This window comes from Canis lupus, chromosome 5 (genome assembly GCF_048164855.1).
Source record: "Canis lupus baileyi chromosome 5, mCanLup2.hap1, whole genome shotgun sequence".
NCBI classification, from domain to species: Eukaryota; Metazoa; Chordata; class Mammalia; order Carnivora; family Canidae; genus Canis; species Canis lupus.
Genome location: NC_132842.1, coordinates 14,563,375 through 14,587,116, shown reverse-complemented (window position 1 = coordinate 14,587,116; position 23,742 = coordinate 14,563,375). Strand labels below are relative to the sequence as shown.

Genomic DNA, 23,742 nt, shown 5'->3' with positions numbered 1-23,742 from the left:
ATTAACTTATGCCCACAACTTGCTTCTGCACAATTTCATTTGGATTCTATGTTTATTGGAGTTGAAGTATGGTTGCAAGGTACTTTAAACACTTCAAGAAGGCTTACAGTGATTCCGATTTTTAGAAGTCTGGATTCCGTTGGCCAAGTGTTGCCCAGGAAGTTCAGATTCAGACCCATTGACCAGCTGACTATTGACGAATGTTTGGGTGTTTGCTGATCCAACAGGAATCCATTTGAGGGCTTCAGATTCCCAATGTAAAGTGAGAAGTGGGATGATCAAATTTACTGTAAGAACTTCATATTGCTGCTCTGAAGTTTAAATGAATTAAATAGCATTTAAAAAATATAAACTGATTTTCATACACACATGGGGTTGTTACTGGCATCGTGAAATATGTGGCATAGCTGTTGGCTAATGCAGAGAAAACCTTTAATGTTTCATTATTAAGTCTCAGCAATGTAAGACGATGTCAGAAACATATTTGAAAATAATCATCTGCTTTGATCTAGAGATGATTTTTGCTCTATTTTTCTCCCATTTTAAATACTGTTTATTACTTTGAATTTTAAATAATTCATGACCTTCCTTAATTTTTTGGTGTATGGTTATATGAGTCTTTCTGTTTGTTTGTTTTTGTTTTTGTTTTGTTTTTAAATTCAATTAGCCCTCATCGAATACATTATTAGTTTCAGATATAGTGTTCAATAATTTATCAGTTGTGTATAACACCCAGAGCTCATCTTTTTTTTGACAGCATTCTAATGGAAGGTCTTAACACCTTGATCCCCCTCACCTATCTGGTTTTCCTGCCCATCTGGGTTCTTTGCCCTCTTGCCCAGGCACCTTTATTCTCTAATCATGCCCTTACTCCTCATTTGGAATTAAAGTATACCTCATTTCATGAAATTATAGTAAAGAGCAGATGATAGGTTGTATTCATTTCTTTAATGAAAAAACTCAATGTTGCCAATCCTGTGCTCTCTTTCCTTCTTTTAATGAATATTTTATTAGGCGCTAATGTCCGAGCATCACGGTTCTGGTTTCTTCTTCAAACGATGCCTCAGGTACTGGTTTCCACTGCTGTCAACCTGTTTGGCTGCCCACACCAGTTAAAATTTATTAGCTTTGTGATAAGCAAGTTTCCCATAGCTGGTTAAAGATTCATCTTTTGGTGAGAGCACAGTGTGAATTTCTGCCACTCAGAACGGATGGGCATTTCTCATCAAGGAATGCATTTGTCTTCAAGGTCCAGTGATTTGAACTGTTCTGCAACAAGGCCTTCTTACTCCAAAGCTCTCTCTAGAGCCTGTGTCTATGCCTGAAAGACCCACTATTAGAGTTCTTTCCTTGAATAAAACTATTCTGGCTCCTGGAGTGCAAGTAGAAGATATAGGAAAAACACAATGTTCAATCTACTTCTTAAATGACCTTGTATTCTGAGCAATAAGCATAAATGTTAGAATTTAGGATGGCTGAGCAATGAGAAGAGGTTCCACACAGAAAGTAAATAAACTTTGACAGTGAACTCTCACACAATCCTGTTTTCTACATGGTGATGTTGAAAGGAGAGGCAAAGCTAGTCTTCTATTCTATGCGCCAGATGAGGACAGAAGGAAAAGAAAGCCTGGATGGTGACCTTCAGAGTTTCAGGGGTCTGGAGATGCCATTGATTCAAGAAGGTATCCTCTTGGTCCAACCTCAGGGGGTGGGCTGCCCACAGCAAGACCATTCGCAATTCAGGAATGGGCATGAGGGATCCCTGGGTGGCGCAGCGGTTTGGCGCCTGCCTTTGGCCCAGGGCGCGATCCTGGAGACCCAGGATCGAATCCCACATCGGGCTCCCGGTGCATGGAGCCTGCTTCTCCCTCTGCCTATGTCTCTGCCTCTCTCTCTTTCTCTCTCTGTGACTATCATAAATTAAAAAAAAAAAAATTAAAAAAAAAGGAATGGGCATGAGAGGCCTCCTCCTTTCCCAAGGAAAGAGGCTTGCCCATACTTATGGTTATGCTATCATACAAAAGCCACCAAGTGTGTGCAAGTTCCTACATTCATAGGCTCTCCTTCCCTTCCCAACATTTTCTTTTTTTAGATTTTATTTATTTATTCATTAGAGACAGAGAGAGAGGCAGAGACATAGGCAGAGGGAGAAGCAGGCTGCCTGCAGGGAGCCTGATGTGGGACTCGATTCCACGACCCTGGGATCACAACCTGAGCCAAAGGCTGACGTTCAACCACTGAGCCACCCAGATGCCCCTCTTCCCAACTTTTTATTTTGAAAATTTTCATACTTACAGAAAAGTTGTAAAAGAAAAGAAAACCCCACTATCAATACCCAGATAACCTCCCCACAGATTCAACCTAGAACAACCTTGAGTCAACAGTTAACACATGTGCCTCATTACTCTCTCTCACTCATATTCTCTCTCATTGATGGAAAGTTGTCTGCATTTATCATAATGCTCGACTCATAATTATCTTGGCAGATATTCCCTGGGAACAAGAACATTCTCCTGGTAACCGCAATGGCTTTATCGTGCCCAGAAACATCAACAGGGATTCCATGGTACCCCCTAAGAATCAGCCCCTGCCTCGATGCCCCCAATTGTCCCCAAATATCCCCTTATGGTTGTTCTCCTTTACTTTTTTGAAGAAGGATCTAATTGAGGTTGTCACCTTGCATTTGGGTTTTACGTCTTTTTAGCCCCTCTCCATCTAGGACAGTCTCTCCTTTCTTCCTAGAATGTTGACTTTTTGAAGAATCCAGGCCAGTTTACCTGTAGAATGTTTCCTCTCCAGGAAATACCCATTGTTGTGCCTTTTGGTGGACTTTACTTTCCTTGTCCTCTCTATTTTTTCTAAACTGTAAGTTGAGACTGGGGCATAAAGTGACTTTCCATGGTATTGAACCTGTACTTCTGGGAAAGTTCACCTCAGTCACATTCCCAGGTTACATAAGTCCACTGAATTTATGATTTGTTATTTAGCCACCACACGCATGGTAGTTATCTCCATCCTTTGCTGCCTCTGGGAGTGGGAGTGGATTGACTCTGCACCAGATGCAAGGCACCCTATTGGAAAGAAATGATCTCGGGACTGGAACATGGCACAAATCACTGAAAAGCATCATTGATTTCTGCCTTCTCCCCCTAATTCCATGAACACAATTAACTGGAGCTTGGAAGCAAAGGGGAATATTTGATCCTAAAGGAAAGTCTAACTCTTAATCTCAGCCTGATCCTACCCAGACAGCAGGGCATTTCCCCTACCTCGGATCCCACATCTGCACACCATTTCCTCTGAGCTGCTTCATGAGTGTAGCTGTCCTTAGTCCACAACCACATTTGGTGGGCAGTGCAGGAGAGACTGCAGTCATGTGCAGTGTGAGAACTCCACGATACTACTCATCTGAGTCTTAGCACCTTCCCTCATCAGTCTTGCTGCTAAAAAAAGTGGAATATTCTACATGAAAAGTGAGTGAGGCAATACACCAGACAGAGTAGACAGTCAAGACAAAGGGGGTGGGAAAGGAGAGAGAGATGATGTCTGATGAATCCTGGAGTTACTAATTCAGTGTCACTCAAATCTGAAAATGGAGTACAGATTTTATGTATCAGGAGAGGTGAAGTCTCACCAGCCAGGTGTAATAACAGCAGCCAAAGTTTATTGAATGAGGGCCTTAGGCCAAGCACTTATCTTGTATGTGATTATCTCATTGGAAGCCTCATAGCCTCTGGGTTTGGTAAGATTACCATCTATAAATTTGAGGCACAGGGAGGTTGAATAGTTTCTCTAACCCACACAGCAATTAATTGGATGAGCTGAGATTTGGACCCCAGCATATGAGATTCATGAGCCTGCCCATTAACCGCTATGCCATGATTTTTCTATGTGGCCCAAGAAAAGCACCTGGGAAGGAAGAGGCTGCTGCTGAGCCACTGTGTCTCTAAGACCTACAAAGGAACTCAAGCATGCCTGTTGTTTGATGCTCTGACCTAAGGGACCACCTTCAAAGTGTCCCAATATAGTTGGAGGCATGCGGGTGAGCAAGCCCTTTGTGTGCCAATCCCTGTCACATCCAAGGATACAAAGGCAGCCTCCAAAGATGACCAACGGATATGTCAAGCAATTGGAAATCTGTGCACAGATTGACAGGTTCATGTTCCCCCCAACATATCCCTTCCCCTAGATCTGCTCATTCTATACCCAATATGGCACTCAACAGGATCACTCTGGGGGCAGGTGCAGTGAGATAAAGAAAATGAGCTCAGTGTGATCCATGCCTTATTTATGAAACTCTGAACAGCCCCTCCCAGCCCCCGCCCCCCAAAAGTGAAAACAACAGGCTGCTTTAGGAGAGCATGCATCCAATGAACCTGGCTGTGCTCAGGTGCCAAGGCCAGGTCAGTACTATGAGCAGTGTCCTAGCTGTCGACGACATCCATGCAGTCAGCACCAGTGCAGACCGAGTAAGAGGGCAGCAGGGTCAGGGTTGTGTCTGGATGTTGGCATCAGCGGTTCTTTGCCAAAACACTGGTTTATGAGTAACCCATCTCTTACTCTGCCTTTGTGAATCTGCTCAAAAGCTACCTATTCCATGAAAAATCTCTGGACGCTGGAAATAATTAGGTCAAAAGACACAAAATACTGCTGAAAACAAATCACTCCTTTTGTAGTTGCAATGAACTCCGAATGACATCCTGTGTATTATTTTTGCTAAAAGATTGAAGTGCAGACACTTAAGGAAGAAATGCAAACTGAAACAAAAAGACACTTTGTTCTGTTTTGTTTTTACATATCAGATTGACAAAGACTTAAAAGTTTAATAAAACCCAGGAGAGATGAGGATGTAGGGAAATAATCCCTTTCACACATTGTTAGTCAAACATGAAGACCTTTATGGAGAGCATGGTAATATCTGCAAAATTATTTTTACAAATATACCCACTTGACTTGCAACTCCACTTTTAAGAATTTATCCTTCAGATATGGTTGCACAAGTGTGCGAAAATGTACAAATAAAAAATGTTCACGGCAGCATTGTAATTAAAAAAAATCTGGGTATAACTTAAATGTCCATTAATAGAAAGTATATCTGTAAAAATGATACTATGTAGCCATTAAAAAGAATAAAGCAAGTCTGTATGTGTTGAAATAAAATATGCCAAGACATATTATTAAATAAGTAAAAATAATCATTTATAAAGTAAGTTTCATAATAGTGTATACAAACATTAAAATATGTATTTTCAGTGGTTATGAGTGCATGGAAAACTCTGCAGGATATATAGCAAATTGCTTTTTTTTTTTTAAATCTAGTTTTGTTAAGCAGTTTCACACAACCAGCTGTTCACAATCTGCAGTTAAACATTGTGCATTCACTACTATTCAGTTACAAAATCTTCAAACAGGGGATATATAGGAAATTATTAGCCATGGTTACCTTTAGAAAGTGGGGGTATATGAGGGAATTTTTTTAATTTTTCATCTTTCATATCCTTCTCTACTGTTGAAGTTTTTAAAATGAGCATGTACTACATTTATAGTTTTTAAAAAATTGGCTTCCATTTTTTAGAAATAGTGACACTGCAAATTCCTGGGTCATGCTCAGAATTTCCACACTTCTCTTTTCTATAGAACATACAGACCATAAATAGCACCCAAGTCTGAAGGAAAGGAACATAAGCCATATTATCCAACAGGGCCTATCTTCCTACTGTCCTCAAAAATCCTTCCGTCCTTCTGACTTTTCTATTTATTACAGAAAGTTTTGCCATCCATTTGTGCTCATCAGCCCACCCCACCACCACCACTACCACCACAAAACCTGTCTTTCCTACCGTAGTAAACAGCACCCCCATCCACTTAATTGCCCAAGCCAAAAATCCAGATCCATTTCTGTAGCAGAGATAACATTCTATACTTCAGTGTATTCCATTTCATTTTTTTTTTACCTTTTTTTTTTTTAAGATTTTATTTACTTATTTGACAGCACACAGGAGCACAAGGAGGGGCAGTGGCAGGCAGAGGGAGAGGGAGAGGCAGGCTCCCAGCCGAGCAGGGAGCCTGATGTGGGGCTCAGTCCCAGGACCCTGGGATCATGACCTGACCTGAAAGCAGATGCTTAACTGACAGAGCCACCCAGGCAGCTCCTTTTTACCTTTTTCAAAAGATTATTTATTTGAGCGGTAGAATGCATGTGCATGAGCACAAATGGGGCAAGGGTAGAGGGAGAGGAAGAGAATCTCAAGCATCCTCCCCACTAAGCACAGAGCCCATCGTGGGGCTCGATCCCATGACCCTGAGATCATGACCTGAGCCAAAACCAAGAGTCAGACGCTCAACCAACTGAGCCACCGGGGTGCCCCCCCCCCCACTTCATTTTTCAATCCCTGAGCAACCAGAAAGATTATTTTCTAGCTTCCCTTGCAGTTAAGTAATGGTCATGGAATTACGGGTAGAAACTGCACTTCATATTTCTGCTTCTCTTGTGCTGCCTCAGAAGTCACATAGACACTGCATTGTGAATGGTAATGCCACAAGGTAAAGGAGGCTCTATCTACCTGAGTCCCTGAACCAGTGTGTGGAATAGAGTGCCCCTCCCCCTGCTATTTACCAACCAATGTTTAGAGACATCATGTGAGCTAGAAATGAATTTCGTTGTATTAAGCCACAGGGATTTGGGGTGTGGTGACTTCATGTATCTTAATATATCTTAAGTATCTTACTATATTGTATTTAAGTATCTCAATCTATCATCTTTTCCTCATCCCAGACATTTAACTAATTCACAATCCTCTAGACTCTAAAACAGATCCTGCATGCTCCCAGCCTCCAGCAGGCCCACTACCACAGCGTGTCTGGGACTCTTTACAACCCCACCTACCATCAGCGATGGTGTCCTCATGGTCATATAGTCCCAGCTTTGGATATCGCTGTTTAAAATCCCACTTTAAAGTGTGATTTCTTGGACAAAGTTTGGTGCCAACCCTCAGTGGCTGGTTCCCTGGGAAGCTGATTCAGCGATGGAAGTTGGTGTACAGAAAATGTATTAGGGAGTGATCACAGACTCCTACCTATGGGTGAGAGGAATAGAGCAGGACTGTGTGCCTAAGGGACGGGTAGTGTTCGACTTCTTAAACTGGGTGATAGATAGGCATTTATTTTATTAATACTCCTTTATCTGTACATACACTATTGTAAATAAATGATGTATTTCACAGTTTTAAAAGTTTGTGTTTTGTTCTTAAGTTTTAAGAGAGGTGAATTACAGTGGGTCGTCTGATAAAACGCTCCAACATCAGAATTCCTGGCATTCCTGGTATGTTACCTTGGGCAACCATTTAAGTTCCCCATACTTCACTTTATTCATGTACAAAGTGAGTATTACAATAATATTTACTTTATAGAGTTGCGGTGAAGAGTAAATATGATTATTCACATATAGAAGGTTAAATAGCATCCCTCCAAAGCTCACGTCCACCTGGAACCTCAGAATGTTGCCTTATTTGGAACTACAGCCTTGGCAGATGCAATCAATTAGGATGAGGTGGTACTAGATTAGGACAGACCCTAAAGCCAATAACTGCTGTCCTTGTAGGAGAAGGAGAGGACGTACAGAGGCATGTGCATGCACCCAGGGAAGAGGGGGATATGATAGAGGCAGAGATGGAAGTAAAGCACTACAAGCCAAGGAACGTGAAGAACTGTCAGCAACCACTGGAAGCAGGAAGGGGCAAGAGAGGACTTTTTCCTAAAGCCTTCAGAGGGAACACAGCCCTGCTGAAACCTTAATTTTGGACTTTGAGCCTCCGGAACCATGAGGGAATACATTTCTCTTATTTCTAGCCACCCGGTTTGTGGTTCTATGTCATAGCAGCCACAGGAAACTAATGTAGCATGTCCCAAGCTGGTCTTTAGCCCAGAGAAAGTACTCACTAAAAATTAGCAATTAGTAGATAAATTCAAACATCTGTGCCAATTGTTTGACCTGAAACCTTCTCCCTTGCTCTTCCAAACCTCTTCAACATTTGAGCTAGTATTTCACTTTCCTTCGCATTACAGTTATGTGAATGTTCAGCTTTCCTTCTGGCCTACAAGCTCCATCAGAAAGAAACCAGACTTTAGACAGTGTTTGTGTCTCTTACGGCACCAAGCACTGTGGTAATAAAATAACTATTTGAATGCTTACTATGGGTTAGGAGCAGTGCTTGGCACAGGAGTTAAACAAAAATAACCACACTGCTCTTTCTGCCCTTGATAAGCCGGACATTTCTGTGGAGAGAGGGTCAGACAGTTGAATCACTGTGGGCCTGTGATAAGTCCTATAACAGAGACAGGTAAAGACCTGAATGAGGAGGAGGGCTGACTCATGCTTACCTGGAAGTGCAGGTCAGACTTCATGTACAAGGGCTTGTTTCAGCTGAAGTTTGAAGTGTTACCAAGCAGATGGGGACAAGTGAGGGCAGGGACCGCCTATGCAAAGACCAGACTATGATGGCCTGGTGGGCAATGCTAAGGAGTTTGAACTCTATCCTGTAGAAATAAGCAACAAGCAAAAGTGTAATCACATTTAAATAAGATTATTTTGGAGCAAATGGCTGACGGCTCTTATTTGAAGAAAGGTTTTTACTGTTAAGTCTCAATATGACAGGCATTGCCCTGGTGGCTGCTGTCTCATTTGAGGCTATCCCATACTTTCCTGGGCCCCATGTCACTCTGAAATCAAAGGGAAAGTTCTGAATTTTCTCCTGTGCTATGTGCTATTTGCTATTGAGACATGGAATCAAGGGATGGGAGCTAAGCCCTGAAAAGACAGAGAGATTCTAGCAGAACCCAATAGAAATAGGGTGTGATTTGGGGGCCTTGACGGACAAAATAGTGAGAAGAGAAAAAAGGGGCCAATGAGGGCAAAAGTAGTGACATTGCCTCTCTGTGAACTTTTAAAAGACCTCGGCCCAGGTGAGAGTTGGCTGGGCAAGCATGAGTTTCTCCACACCCTGGGAGCTCTGGGAAGACAGAGAAGAAGAGAGCAGACTACAAAGTCAGGTAGCAGACCAGAGCTAGCAGGAGGGGACAAGGTCCTTCAACCAAGGGCCAAAACAGAATTCTCAGGGCATCCCATGACTCAGCACAAACAATGGTGCCTCATGGTGGCCAAGACGCTGAACACCAGGCATAAGGCAGCTCTCAGAAGAACTTGGGGTCATCATGATGGTGAGCACCTTTTACAGGCTGAGGTTCCCAGGAGTTCCTCTCTCCCTGTCTATATGTAGTCTTCTCACAGTTTGATATTTGTGTAGCATAGTATTTTCTATTCACTAAATGTTTTTTTCTGTTAAGTCAACTTTGTTGAAGTATAATTTTAATTCAGTAAATGTAACTATTTAAAATGTACATTTTGATGAGTTCTGACAAGTTTATACACCCAAGTAACCAGCACTATAATCAAGATGCAGAACATTTGCTTCACCTCAGAAAATTCCCTTGTGTTGCTTCCCAGTCAATTCTTCCACCCCCAGCTCCAAGCAACCACTGATCTGCTTTCTGTCACTGTAGATTAGATTTGTCTCTTCTGGAATTTCATAAAAATGGAATCATACAGTACGTACTCTTTCTGTGTCAGGCTTCTTTCACTCAGCATGTTTTTGAGATCCAGCCGCGTCATTGTATATCGCAGTAGTTCATTCTGTTTTTATGGCTGACTAGCATTTCAGTGCATGAATATACGTCAGTGTGTTTATTCACCTATGGATGAAATTAAGGTTGTTTCCACTTTTTAACTGTTATGAATTAAGCTTCTATGAACATTTGTCTACACGTCTTTCTGTGGACATATGTTTTCATTTCTCTTGGGTAAATATTAGGAATAGGATTTCTGGGTGTTATCCTTTAAAGTGTGTTTTTATAAGAAACTGCCAAACTCTTTTCCATAGTGGTTGCACAATTTTCTTTCCCACCAGCAATGTATGAGAGTTCCATTGTTCCACATCCTTGCCAACATTGGCTTCCAATTTGGTGTGTCTTTTTAATTTTAGATTTTCTAATTGGTGTGTAGTAGTTTCTCCTTGGCTTTTAATTTGCATTTCCCTGATAATTAATGATAACGAACATCTTTTCATGTGCTAATTGGCCATTCCTGTATGAAATGTGTCTTCAAATTTTTTTTATTGGATTCTTTTCTATCAATACGTTTGAAGAGTTCTTAAGCATTCTGCTATAAGCACATTGTCATATGTATTTCAAATATGTATATATGACTGGAACCGTGAAAAGATTACCGCTTCCCCCATTAAATTACGTTGGCATTTTTGTCAAAAATCAATTGTGTGTGTGGATCTACTTCTGGATTCTATTCTGATTCTTCAATCTAGATGTCTATTCATACACCAATACCGACTTGTTTTGATTCCTATTGTTTGAAGGTAAATCTTGAAATTAGTATAAGTCCTCCAACTTTGCTCTTCTCTTTTAAAATTGTTTAGGTATTACATATCTTTTACATTTCTATCTAAATGTTAGAATCAGCTTGTCAATTTATATATTTTTAAAATCTGCTAGAATTTTTATTGGGATTACATTCATTCTATAGATCAATTTGGGAAAAACTAACATGAAAACAATATTTTCCAATCCAGGTACATAGTACTTCTCTCCATTCGGTCATTTGGCTCATTGAGTGCCAAATTCAGTAATCCTGACTCTGTGCGAAAAAGAATCAAGGGTTCTTGGGCAGTGGCTCACAAACCTGGGGGAAAAAGAAAAAGTTCTTCCCCTAAGCTTCTCAGATTTCTCTTGGCAATTTTCCAGAATCACTAGAAGCTTTTAGATACTCAATCTACAGGCATGTATCCTCTCTTCTATTCCCACTTTGATAACCACTGTGATCTTGAGCCAAGTTATTGATGGGAAGATATGTGGGGGTGGGAAATAGCTCTAAATGACATGGGGTCATTTGCACTATGGGTACTTAGAGTGGGGCTCTGAAGAAAAGTCTGAACCTGTATGTAATGCCTGCTATAAAACTAAAGTCCTATAGTTTGCAACAAGTTCTGGTGAGAGTGCTTCAACCCCTTATTGCCATGGAAATGCCCCAAGGGCCATAGCCTAAGTAGGTCGTTATCAAAAGTTAACACTTGGATGAGTGATTAATCACCTTGGAAACAGTCTATAGTGCTCTGTAGTTTGGGGGGACTCTTGAAGAGAGGAGCATTGTAGGTGAGAAATAAGAAAAACTCTGGAACATTCATACATTACAAATAAAGTTCAAAATATGCCCAATATTTTGGCAAAGAAAGATCAGTTGGAGCACAGAAAATGTACTGCCTTCTTTCTGCATTATAGCACCCACATAGTTGACTAACAGCTACTGCCTATTAGCAGGACCTGTCAGGCTGACTTGCTTATCAGTTAAATAAATATAGGACTATTCATGCAAATTGTCCCAAAATTCCTCTGCACTAGCCTAATGAATTCCTGTTCATCCTTCTAAGCTCATCTCAACAGCACTTCCTCTATAAAACCCATTCTCCGTTCCCCACATTAGTAGCTGCCCCTCTTTTCTGCTCACATAGAACTTTAATCATAACTCAAGCTTTGTACTTTCTATGATAAATCACAACTATCTTGTTTGCCTGTTTCTCCCCCACTATTCCAGGGACAGGTTGCTTCAACGGTCATCATTTATCTCCATCTCAGACTTTGCCTCTGAACTCCATTCCCCTAAAATCCAACTGCCTTTCCTGACATCAATGTTGGGTCCACCAACGGGAACTCAAACTGAAAATACCCAAGGCTGAACTCATGACATCTCTACCTTTTTCAGTGTTTGCTCTCTCTTGGTGAATAGCTTCTCTATTTCTGGCTGGGCAAGCCAGAAATGTACAATCATCCTTGACACCCACGCCCCAGTCATTCTTCACACCCACATCACTCCATGACTCTACTTCCTAAATACCTCTAGACTCTCCTCATATTCATCCATTCTTGCTGTCATCACCATAGACCAAGCTGGCAGCAGCCTCTCTCTTACACGCTTGCAATGTCCTGTTACTGATCCCCCCACATATTCTAGCCTGCCTCTCACCCATTTACCCCACTGCAGACAATGTAATCTCTGCCCTGCCTATAACTCTTCAATGTCTTTCTTTACTCTTGGAGTCAAGACTCAATCTCTAACATCACCTACAAATAAACCCCTGTGTAGTCTCAAGCTGGTCCACCTCAACAGCCACTTCTCACTTCCTATGCTCCAGCTGCCCTACACTTTTTCCTTTAGATCCTTCTTTTTTTTTAACTTTTTATTTTTAAATAATTTCAGACAGACAAAAAAAAAGGTGCAAAAATACTACCAAGATTTCCCATGTACCCTTTATCCAGCTTCCCTAAATGTGAACTTCTTACCTAACCAGAGTGTAATTATCAAAAACAGGAAATTAATGTTCACATGCAATACTAGGAACTAATCTACAGATCTTACTTGGATTTCCACAGTTGGTTCAGGATCCAGTCAATAACCTCTCATTGCATGCGAGTGTCATATCTCCTTCATCGCCTATCTGGAGTGACCTGTTCTTTCTTTGTTAGTTATGACTTTTACAGTCTTGAAGAACGCAGGGCAGTTATCTAGTACCATAATCCTCAATATGGGTTTGTCTGATGTTTTCTCATGTTAAATTCAGATTATACATAATTTGGCAAGATTATCACAGAGGTGATGTTGCATTCTTTTCAGTGTATTATATCAGGAGGCATGTGATGTCAATGTCTCATTATTGGTGATGTTAACTTACCTTTGAGCCCTTGTTCAGATGGTATCAGCCAAGTTTCATTATTGTAAAGTTACTTTTTATTGGAAGGAGGGAGGGAGGGTGAAGAAAAGAGAAATTTTGAATGTATGTAAATATTGTTTCTTATTATACTTTTACTTACCAATTTTATCATCAGTTGATGATTCCTTCACGTGACCATTATTATTGTGCTGTTTTGCAAAGGTGACTTTCTATTTCCATCATCCATTTTAATTTATTAGTTGGGATTCTACTGTAAGGAAGAGCTTTCCTCCCCTGTTTATTTATTCAATTGTTGATTATCACTTTGGACTGATGGATACGTATTTTATTCTATAAGTTATAATCTGCTGCTATTATTATTTATTTTATAGCTCAAATTGTCACAAATTTTGGACTTGACCTTTTTTCATTGGCCTGAAAGTAGCAAGTATTCATCTGCCACGAGACCTTTGAACATTACTGTTATGTTAGCCTGGAATAATCTTCTAACCTTCCTCATCATCATTATTCCATCCCCAATTTCTTTGTGCAGTAAATTCCTTTAAAACCTTGAGATCTCAGCTCTGATGCCTATCTTTGGGAAAGCCTTCCTTGAGCCACCTGGAAGTGGTTGGGGATGCTACTATAAGTTTTCAAAGCAGTATTTACTTTTTCTTCATAGCATTAACATATTTCAAAATTAAACCCTTTTTGTGTGAACATTTCTAAGAGCAGGGTTTGTATCTGTTTTAGCCTAGCACATTAGGAAGCCTTCAGTAAATTATTAAGATTGCAGTAATGAATAAATAAACTTAATACCTGAAAGTAAATGGGTAGAGATCTTTGCAGAAATGCCATATTGATGATTCATTTTTACTCTGAGAGAAAATTTTCCCCTGAATCTCATAGATCCAGATAAGATATGGTTGACAGTTTGAAACAATGAAGATTCATTTAAAAAAAAAAAAATCATTGAAGTCTGACTCAGTGACTTGGATAGATCTAAAGATTATTGCCTGGAGGTCTCAATTCATGCACAGTGTTTTATTTGTCTTTGTTTCTTTTTTGTTTTTTAAATATTTTATTTATTTATTCATGAGAGACACACAGAGAGAGGCAGGGACAGAAGCAGAGGGAGAAGTAGGCTGCCTTCTGGGACTCAATGCGAGACTGGATCTCAGGACCTAGAATCACACCCTGAGCCAAAGGCAGACACTCAACCACTGAGCCACCAGGCATCCCTTGTCTTTATTTCCTGCAATGGTAAAAATATATGTGCATCCATATCCCATATATGACTTGTGACATGAATTGTGGGGGGAAATGTATGATTAGGTGTGAAGAGCTCTATACAACTTGTTGCTCTGATTCCTGATTGTCTATCATAAGTTTGTTTCATTAGGACATGGCAGGTGACATACTATAAGTTAGATGTTGAAGCTTATACCAAACCCTTAGAATCAATTTCACTCTCTGTTCAAATAGGATTCTCACTGAGCAGATTTAATTTTTAATTTGGAAACTTGAAGTGCCAAGGTTTCCTGATATTTGAAAACAGAAAGCAGACCTTTTTTTGGGCAATCTGAGAGTGATGCTCTAGGATAGCAGTATGGTTTATTTTCAGAAGCCAGTTGCCTAGATTCTCAGGTAGATGTCAAGATTGCAGAGAAAAGTTCTTTTAACAGGTGACAGTAGGTGGGAACAGCTGTGCACATCTGTAATCCAGCCCAAAGGCCATACCTGACCTTGGGAGTTTTAATTATCTGAGTCAGCAAGGTTTAAGAAAGGAATATAAAGAATATTACTTGGAAAATGATTACTTTCTCTGGGTAAAGTCTCCATAAGCAAGAATTCTCTCTAATGCCTATCTACATACTTACTTTGGAATGTTACCTATCCATAAACAATCACGTATGAGATTTACCCCATTTGCGAGCCTACCACAGTTTTGTGAGTGATTCCAGGGAACACAAGACTCCTGGGTCAGAGACAAAGGACACTGCGTTACCCATAGCAATAACAGTTAACTAGCATATCAGAATTTTTTCACCACAAGTGTTAATTCCCACAAGGCAATGACAGCTACACATATAGGGAGTTGCATTCCAGGAGAGGAACCCTGGGCTTAGGGAACCTGAATTTTTTATAATGGGCACTAGACACATTTACTTTGCTAGAGGGACATATTATTTTTATTATACTAGATTGTAAATATACCTGCCATTGCTTCAGGGAAAGATACTGTCTCCACTTTCCAAGGTGGTAGGCAAATCTGCTCTGTTCTAGGGAAGACATTATCTCTATCACCAAGCTGTGTGCTATAAAAACATCCTTAAAAAGATAATTGGAATAAAATGATGCAGTTAGTGCATTGATGGTAAGATGTACTGAAACAAAAGATAATTTTATTCCAGTAGCATTTTTGCCCCTCTGTCCTCTCATTGAAGTCCCACCATATGTGTATACCTGAATGTTCCCAATCTCTTTCTGTTTTGTTTTAAAGATTTCATTTATTTATTCATGATAGACACACAGAGAGAGAGAAAGAGAGAGAGAGAGGCAGAGACACAGGCAGAGGGAGGAACAGCTCCATGCAGGGAGTCCGACATGGGACCCGATCCTGGGACTCCAGGATCTCGCCCTGGGCAGAAGGCAGGCGTTTAAACCACTGAGCCACCCAGGCTGCCCGTCCCCCTCCATCTCTTTCTAATGGCCCCTATGCATACACACACACACACCAAAACTCATTTGTTCTCTGCCTCCAAATCCCTAGGGCAATTATCCATTGTGTGGTGGGGCAATTCGTACTCAGGTACATCTTAGGTAAAGGCCAGTTGGTACAAATGCTTATGAATAAAGTCATTTTGGTGTTGTGGGTAAAAGGATGGAGGCTCTACCAGTCCTGATGTCTCATATCCACAGGAACTAGTAACACATGCCTAGAACGTAGTCAACACTGAATAGATACTAGTTATTGTAACAAAGTACACAAGACTTCTGCAGTTGTAACAAATTAGCTCAAATATCAAAGGTTTTTTATTTTTTATTTTTATTTTTTTATCATGTCACTTGTCCACTGCCAGTTGCCTGGAGGCCCTGCTCTGCACTGTCTTGACTCCAGGACACAGGCTGTCAGGGCAACCATTATCTGAAGTGTCACTGGTTCCTGGGGCAGAGGAAAAGAACTATCAGGAGAAACTAGTACAGACAATTCAGTGCATGGGCTCGGAAGTCAAGTATACCACTCTAGTTCATAGGTCACTGTCCAGATCCGGTGATATGGCCCCATGCTCAGAAGGCAGGGAGGCAGAATATTTGGGGACAGCATGGTGATTATCATAGCTTTTATTTATTACTATTATTAAAAATTATAATAATGTATCCTATGGTAGACATTATAGCTGCCTGTTCAGCATTCTTATGATTTTATTTTTTTTATAATAGAACCCCAGTTTTGTTTAGGTCTCTCTCCCCCTGCCCAGAGTCATGGAGCTCCAAGGAGAATATGATTGACAACCTTGACATGGCGGGCAGGCCTGACCGGTCAAAGGGCACTTCCACCCTTCTTGCTGGTGACTATCTTAGCAATGAGCACAAATAACTCAGGCCATTGGCATTCAAACAGAGATTTTAAGTTGCTGGAGGCTCAGGGGAAACTCATTTTTCAGTCTTCTTAAAGAGCTTCTAGAATAGACTTCTTTTTTGTCTTGTGGATATTGTCAAGCACAACTCTGAGTCCTGAAACCAGCTGGAGCATCTTCTTGCCCTCAACTTGAAGATGAAGCTCAAAAAAAAAAAAAAAAAGACCACAGGGAGGCAGACCTAGAGCCACTGGATAGAGTGAACCCTAAAACCCTCTGGACTTTCCATAATGAAGCCTCTCTCTTAAAGCTAACAGGAAAAGAATTTTTTGTTACTTTTAGCCACAAGCAACCTAACAATACTGCTATCTTCCTGTTGACCTAGAGAAAGAAGGGCAGTGCATTCAGATCAGGAACATTCGGGTATACACACAGAGTGGGGAAGGAGCAGAATTGGGACAGCTAGCACCATGGGTGGCAAGGAACCAGCAGTGGCAACAATCAGAATATGTGCATAATGTCTAAGGTCTGCCACCACACCCATCTGCCACCCCCTCCCACCACCACCACCAAATTTAGCCATGAGCCCTGGCAACATGTGCATTCTGCTGGCCCATTCTGAAACTCTTAATCTCTTAGGAAAGATCTATTACACTGTCTGGAATAAGGCACTATTCTTAAGACCCATGATTAACCCCAGATTTTGGTCTTCAGTGCAGATTTCCTGCTGGTTCTCTCTGATCCCTCTTGAAGGATGTGCCTCTGGGTTTAACTACAGTTTCCAAGACCAGGTCATGAGACAGTCATGTAGCATGATTGCAAACCTCCCAATTGTTGAGCTGCTGCACACAGATGGTGTCCAAGTGTCATAGGAGAGGCTTTTTTATTTCCATAGGATCAGGCCGAGTGTTTGCAATGCACTTTGTGCCGTGGCCACGCAAGCTTATTGGTTTTAATTTACTGGACTTTAGTTTCTTTAAGTCTTTTCTCAAGTCATCTTCTCTAAGGCATATCAGGTTCGAGTCAGAAGGCACGTCTTAGATCAATATTCTCAGCAGGAAAAGGCTCTGTGAGCCTCTGACTGCATGGGTAGTCTTTTATTTCCTGTGTTGTTCTAGTTCATCCTGAAGGGGAGAATGACTTGTTTTTCATCCTGCCATATTAAATAAAATCCTGGTTTAGAGTGAGGCAAGTTTTTATAAGGAAGACAAAGGGGTTGTTTTTAATAAACAGAGTGGAATGATAAGAAATGTGCTCTCTCTGTAGCAGTTCAGTAACACAATAGAATCAGGAGGACCTCCAGCTACGTGAAGAATTGTTGTCCACAGCACTGATCAACAACCAGCTGTTTGCTGTCTCTCCCAGAAATAGAACTGGAAGGAACAGGCTTGAATTGTGGCATATAGGCTTTGGGTCAGATAGGCTTTAGAGAAGTTCAGGAAATTTTCAAAGTAGCCCAGGTTGCTGTTGGGGTGGCGTCTGTCCACCATGATTGCAGTGAACACCAGTTGCAGGGAGTGGACCACCCCAGGGCTCGCATCTGTCTTGTGGAGGCAGAAACAATGACTTGACCCAATGCTGCAGCAAGTAGAGATGGTATTTTCCAGGTCAGTCAGGTGGTTTTATGCTGACATAAAAATGAATGTTTTCTCTCAGAAGCAAACAGCTCATGTAACAAGGCCCTTGGAATGCTAGCAGAACATCTTCTCAAGGTTTTCTTCCTGTCTTTCTTCACTGGGTAATTTCTATGTGGCAGTCACTACTTCATCTCTTATAGGTACCCCCTGGCACCTCTTTTTATGCCTCTGCTTAAATGCTGTCACAAGGCACCATGAGACACACCTGGGTCCAGGCCCTGGCATGTAGCAGAATATTAGCTAAGCAACTCTGGGGATCCTGGGTGTTACTTAGAAAGGAAACCCTGGACAAAGCAAGTTTCCCTTTAGTCAGGGCAATGGAGGTCAGCCTGCAAGGGGCTTACAATCTGATGGGAAAGGCAGCATGCAAAATACAACTCTGACATCCTCAGGCTTCACCTGTTGGTGACCGCAAATAATTTCCTTGTTATCTCAAATACAAAGATGCCAGCCTACAACTTTCTACCTATTGTCTGGCACAGGGGCTGAGAAGCTCGGTGAAAATCTGTTGCAACATACAAGTGAAATGGTCATGAGAGGCAAGGGGGGGCCGCACCCATGTCCACAGACCGCCCACGACACTGGCAAAGTCCGAAGGGGTTCTCATTCAATTTATTTTATTTTTTTAAAGATTTTCCTTATTTATTCATGAGAGAGAGAGAGAGAGAGAGGCAGAGATAAAGGCAGAGGGAGAAGCAGGCTCCATGCAGGCAGCCCAATGCAGGACTCGATCCCGGGACTCCAGGCTCACGCCCTGGGTCAAAGGCAGATAGATGCTCAACCCCTGAGTCACCCAGGTGCCCCAGAGGTTCTCATTCAATAAGTGATCAGCTAAGAGAATTACAGCTGAAGTTTTCACTTGCAATAACTAAGAACAGTAGTTGACATTTATGCACCACTTACCGTGTTTGCAATATCGTCCAAAGTTCTTTACAACAGGTCCTAAGAAGGGGGTTCTCTTATTACCCCAGTTTGTAGGTGAGGAAGCTGAGGAACAGAAAGGTTAATTAACAAGCTTAAAGTAACACAGCTTTGCACCCAACTGGGCTGGCTCTGCAACCTTCAGAGGCTGGAGAGGCAGGAAACTGCAACGCCAGATTGGGATGCAGTCTGCAGCTGACAGGAGGCCAGGAGGAAGCGACAGGCAAGGCAGAGAGAAGGCAAAACCAAGCGGTCAAGGGATGAAGGTTCACTACCAATGTAATGTGACTCTTTAAAACAGAGCTGAAAAAAAAAAATAAAAAATAAAAAATAAAACAGAGCTGCCCATGTCCACGAAGGCAGCAGCACAAAGGAACTAACCACATGGGCTCCTAGAACAGCTACTTTGAAGGAGATGAGCAGCTTTTGCTAAGCGAGTTTGCCCCACCTCTACTTTCAACTTTTGTGGGAAAATTTGGTCACATACTCCTCTACTAGTAACTACCCAAACTACTGCTAATTTTCAAGGTATTAACTATGGTTTTTCTAACTGTGAAATTTCAAAGGATAAAGAATGGGGATTAAATATAGATAAAGAATCTTCTCTGTATTTCAGGGAGAAAATGCAACTGCCATCCCTCTGGTTGTTTGAGAGGGTTGGTTGAGACATGACCAGTGTTCTAAATAATATCAAAGGATATTTCAGCCTCCAGGGATTTTTCAAAGCCACATTTTCTTTTTCCCAACCCATCCTATTGTGGGTTTGTTTGTTTGTTTGTTTGTTTTTCCCCAAAGCCAAAGAAATAGAATTTGGAATCCATCTTAAAGTTTTGTTAAAACTCATGCTTGCCACAGTCTGATTTCTTTCAGATTTTGTCCATCTTCCAAATTCAAAATATAATTCTATTAATAACACTCATGGCCAAGTGTCTTTATACTTGGAAGCTAGAGAGTAGAGAAGTTGTCCTCTAGAATGTCTTTCTTATTGTAATTTTGGCTATCTCTGGTTTCCCGTTTCTCTCTCTTTTTAAAAATCTTGTCTATCTTCCCCTGGCCCCAATTTTTTTATTCTTCTATTCTGCCCAGGCCAGAATGACTTAAGCAATGAAAAAAAAAAAAAAAAAAGAGTAGGAATACTTATTCTTTATTTACAAGACAACCTCCTTTAACAGATTCTAAGCTTTAGACCTGGGAGCAAGAACATTGCCTTCTAAATATTTGTGGGCTGGATCTAGGTTCCTTGGTTGGAGGCATTCAAAATGGATGGAAATGCTTGGCATAACTCTCAAGGTTATAGTTTTATAAGGGCCACTTGTTATTTTCCTTTGTTACATAATCCTATCTCATTTCTGCCCCTCTTGCAATAGGCTTTCCAGACTAGTGGACTATCAAGATGAGAAAATCTGACTCTTGAACTGAACACATTGCTTTGAGCCCTACAGATCACTGTGGGCTTCTTGTATTTCCAACTCCAGCACAGAGAAAGTGGTACTTTTATTTCAGCAAAGGCTCAGTTAATAACATACTTTTGATTTTGGAACATTCATGACGGAAACCGGGTTAGGAAATCCCATGTCACCGTACTTCTTGCTCATATTTGGAAACCTCAGGGAACACCAGCAATGTCTGGCAACAAACCAGGCTTCTCCCTCTTCTCTGTGTCACTGATCTCATTTCTTCGTACTCCGTCAGACTCCAGCCAGGAGAACTTCCCACACACATCTTGTACTGTTTCGCCCATCTCCATGCACACACCAGTCAATGAAAGCATTTATGGGGCGCCTACTATGTGTTGAGGGACGACTGTGTTTCACTCTCCATTCTGCCAATTCCTTGATTAAAAGAGTGGTTCAGAATAACTTTCCAGAAAATGTTCTCTGCTTAACACCACTCTCTCTAACGACTCCATAAATGTGTCCTCTGGTGAGCACAGCTGCAGCACTGCCTAAGATACTGTTGTGCCAGTTTTTGACCATGACCCAAAGGGAGGAATAAATGTGATGATACAACAGCCCTGTACACATACACACATGCACATACCCCTTGCAAATACAGTCAACGAAAACAAAAGTTTCATGAAAACAATATTTACTATGTAGGATGTAGTTGACTGTTTTAACTCTGATTTGATTTCATAAAACAAAAATACTCCTCTTTAACCACAAAAACTGATCTCCTGACTGGCAGTTTGAAAAACTCTAGAGAACTCTGGGTATTTAGAAAGCTTAGAAGTTAGAGATTCTAAAGGATGAATCTATAATTCAAACAGGGGGTGACTTAAGAGTGTTCAGCAAGTGTGGACACCTGAGTGGCTCAGTGATTGAGCATCTCCCTTTGGCTTGGGGCATGATCCTGGGGATCCAGTCCTTCACTGGGCTCCCTACAGGGAACCTGCATTTCCCTCTGCCTATGTCTCTTCCTCTCTCTGTGTGTCTCTCATCAATAAATGCATAACTCTTTTTTTTTTTAAAGTGTTCAGCAAGTGTTGTCAGAAAACTGAAGATTGCTCCAAGTAAGGTACTTGTAGGCAAATGTTGGGTTTGACCAGATCCTCTGAATTCCTAAGAATTAATTCATTCCTTAAAGCAAACTTTTTTCCCTAAGCATCAACTCCAACCTAGACTTGAAACACATGAAGAATGGATGACGTTTTCATCCTTCAGGAGCTCATGGCTTCATGGAGGACACAGAAAAGTGACCTAGTAATCTTGCCCCAGTGTTCTAACAGCTATGCCTGAGACCCACATGGAGTGCTTTGAGAGAAGCAAGGGGGTCCCTAATTCAGAAAGGGATGGATGACTCCTTCTCTCTAGACCAAGAAAGTTATGAGTATTTGTGTTCAGAAAGTATGGAGGCTCTTGAGTGGTCCCTGACTATAGGGAAGAATATGGATGGGGAAATGATCAAAAGTGAGCCTCTGGAGGGAGGTGAGCAAAGAAGCTTGAATTTTCTCCTGAGAGGTTTTAGAAGGACAGAGGATAACCAGGTTTGTTTTTGAAAGATGCTTGGAGAAGCAGTGTAGAGGATGCTGGCCAAGAAGCCACACTGGAACAGAGGGTCTAGTTAGGAGTCTGGTATCAAACACCAGAGGATAAATAGTTCAAAGGGCCTTGGCTGAGGTAATGGTGGTGGGAATGAAGAGGGGAGGCCTCTGAGGAACATTAAGGACACAGTAGCAGGTAGATTAAAGTAGGTCACATTCTAGATGGCTCCCAGATTCCTGGCTGGCATAACTAGAGTGGTGTTTGGGCCATCCACTCAGATGGAGAATGCAGCAGGTGGAGACATGGTTGAGGGGAAGGGTTCAATGATGGATATAGTGAATTTGAAACTATGGTGATCTAATAGCCATTTGGATCCAGGGCTTGGGGAAAAGTCTGATCTGGCTTGTTAGACAAAGAAAGCTACAAGGCAAAATATATGAACTAGGACAGAATCGGAAGACTGGGGATGAGGCCCCAAATTTAGGACAATTACTATTTTGCTGGAGATCAGGCATTCTCATGACTCGGGTAAGTGTGGAGCTCTCACGGATAGCAGGAGGAATGAAGAGTCTTTAGTGTATTTATTTGATACAGTCCTTCCTTCTGGAGACTTCTGGAGATGACACAGGTGCCAGGTAGAGGTCACAGCTAGGTAGTCATTCACAAAAAGCTCATTCTGAAATGTTTGCTGGGTAGGAGGTCCCAGATTCCTGACAGATTCCCAGTATTCATTTCACACACTGGATGTTGTCTTTTAGAGGAACATATACGCTCAATTGAGAGGGTGTTTTCTTTACTAGGTTTTAAGCTCTTCCAGCTGTGAAGCACAGCACTTGGCCATCGTATGTGAGTCTACAGAAGGCATAGGGGTGGGAAGGTAGAGTTCAGGGTCTGTTCTAGGTTCTTAGAGGCAGTGAAGCGCAGTTACGGGCTGAGCTGTATTCATCTGTTGAAGTCCTGACTTACAGCATGTCAGAATGCGACTGTGCTCAAAGATAGGATCTTAAAGGAAGAAATCAAATTAAAACGAGGTCTTATAGGCGGGCCCTAAAATCCAACATAAGTGGTGTCTTTATAAGGGATGATGGCCATCTACAAGCCAAAGAGAGGGGCCGCAGAAGAAATAATCATGCTGACACCTTGATTTTAGGCTTCTAGACTCCAGAACTGTGAGAAAATAAATTTCTGTTGTTAAGGCCACCAGGACTGTGGTACTTTGTTAAGGCAGCCCTAGCAAACTAATATACTCACCTGTTGCTTTTCTGATGCGGGCCGGTATACACAAAAGCTTGGTGCACAGTCAAGAGGAAAATTGAGAAAAGCAGCCGGGGTTGGAAAGCCATGAAACGTGAACAGATAAATAGCACAAGTGGATTTAACAAGTATAAATGTACCTTCTGCCTCGCAGATTGCCAGGTTACTTCACGAGCCTGAACTGATCTGACGTTCACAACGGCCTCAGCATCCCCTGGGAACTTGTAAGAAACGCAAATTCTGGGGCCCTTATTAGATTTAAAGAATCAGAAAAGGGGAGGAGGGGGGGGAGGGGAGGCTGGGGAGGCAAGAGCCACCCGTGTTTTAACAAACCTCGGAGGACTGTGATTGGCTCAAGTGTAAAGGGTGAGAAGTGACACGGGGCACGGTCCCCAGTCCGGAGGCCTCCCTGGCCGGGGGTGGCGTATGTGTGTGTGTGACGAGACTTTTCCACGGTCTCCTAGACAACCTGTCCGGAGCGCTAGGGACTGCAACGTTCGCACGCGTTGGTGGGCTTTATCCCGCAAACGGTTCAAACTCGGAGCGGCCACCCCGGGTCTCACGGGTAAGCGGCGCCCCTGCGGGCCCCGGGCGG

General features: G+C 41.8%; 1 protein-coding gene and 1 long non-coding RNA gene across 3 annotated transcripts in view; one reads left to right on the top strand and one right to left on the bottom strand.

Moving 5' to 3' along the window:
- Nucleotides 1–589: 589 nt before the first annotated feature.
- Nucleotides 590–23,600, bottom strand: LOC140633245 (uncharacterized). Of its 2 annotated transcripts, XR_012030881.1 has the most exons (7): nucleotides 23,481–23,600; nucleotides 23,288–23,368; nucleotides 18,892–18,975; nucleotides 12,792–12,843; nucleotides 9,612–9,747; nucleotides 8,380–8,535; nucleotides 590–1,099 (listed from the first exon to the last, which is right to left on the bottom strand). It is a non-coding gene; the product is annotated as an uncharacterized lncRNA (long non-coding RNA). The 2 variants fall into 2 exon arrangements; XR_012030882.1 differs by lacking the exons at nucleotides 590–1,099; nucleotides 8,380–8,535; nucleotides 9,612–9,747; nucleotides 12,792–12,843 and adding an exon at nucleotides 15,128–17,504.
- The window catches only part of SVIL (supervillin), a 230,893-nt gene continuing 230,697 nt past the window's right edge, over nucleotides 23,547–23,742 (top strand). The window contains exon 1 of the mRNA XM_072825542.1: nucleotides 23,547–23,712. The gene's annotated coding sequence lies outside the window, so the exon portion shown is untranslated. The remainder of the gene's footprint in view (nucleotides 23,713–23,742) is intronic.